Source organism: Elephantulus edwardii, unplaced genomic scaffold (genome assembly GCF_000299155.1).
Source record: "Elephantulus edwardii isolate Elephantulus edwardi_28Jun2011 unplaced genomic scaffold, EleEdw1.0 scaffold00098, whole genome shotgun sequence".
NCBI classification, from domain to species: Eukaryota; Metazoa; Chordata; class Mammalia; order Macroscelidea; family Macroscelididae; genus Elephantulus; species Elephantulus edwardii.
In genome coordinates, this window is record NW_006399848.1 from 2,566,815 (window position 1) to 2,567,649 (window position 835).

Consider the following 835-nt stretch of genomic DNA (forward strand, 5'->3'; position numbering starts at 1 on the left):
AGGAAGGAAGGAAGGAAGGAAGGAAGGAAGGAAGGAAGGAAGGAAGGAAGGAAGGAAAGGAAAGAAAGAGAAAGAGCGAGCCAAAATGGATATCAGAAAAGATTCTGAAACATGCACTAAAATGAAGGTAGGTCAGAACAAAGGGAAGGAATGCTGAAGTAAAAAAACTGAACACAGGACTTCAAAGAGTAGCTCAAGAAGACAAAGCAAGGAGTTAGAATCAGGAAACTCAGCAGTAAGAATGTGCTTGACATTTCTCAAGCTTAAAATACTGAAGAACAAATAAAAAATTTGAGTTATAATGCTGGTGGATTCTATGTGTATAATACTAAAAGATGCAGGAAGCATCAAAAGAAAGTAAAAAAAAACAAAACCCTCAGAGTCACTGCCCCAAAACTGGGTTAGTAGTCACCACTGAACAAATGTAACTGTAAACAGTAGCACATTAAATGAGATTTTCTTTTAAATATGGTTAGTCTAATTTTCTTATATTATAGGATGGATACTCAGGGAAAAAAATGTAGACACATAATCTTGGCTTCTTTTCTTGTCCTGCTCAATCTGCTGTTGGTTAAACTTTGTTCAGTTCTTTCTCTTTCAGACTTCAATTACCAAATAAACCCCATGCCTTTGATGAAATACAAAAGCAATTGAGGCTACTCATAATAATATTTTCACTTCCACTCGACAGAAATAAATCCTTTTATTATTCTTAAAAGTCACTTATCAAAGAGAAAGTACAAATACTTCCAAAGCAGTGCTAACTTATCTTTAATTTAGCAAAGAAATAACTTCATATTAGAAGTGTTAACACAGACAGAAACCCCATGACTTC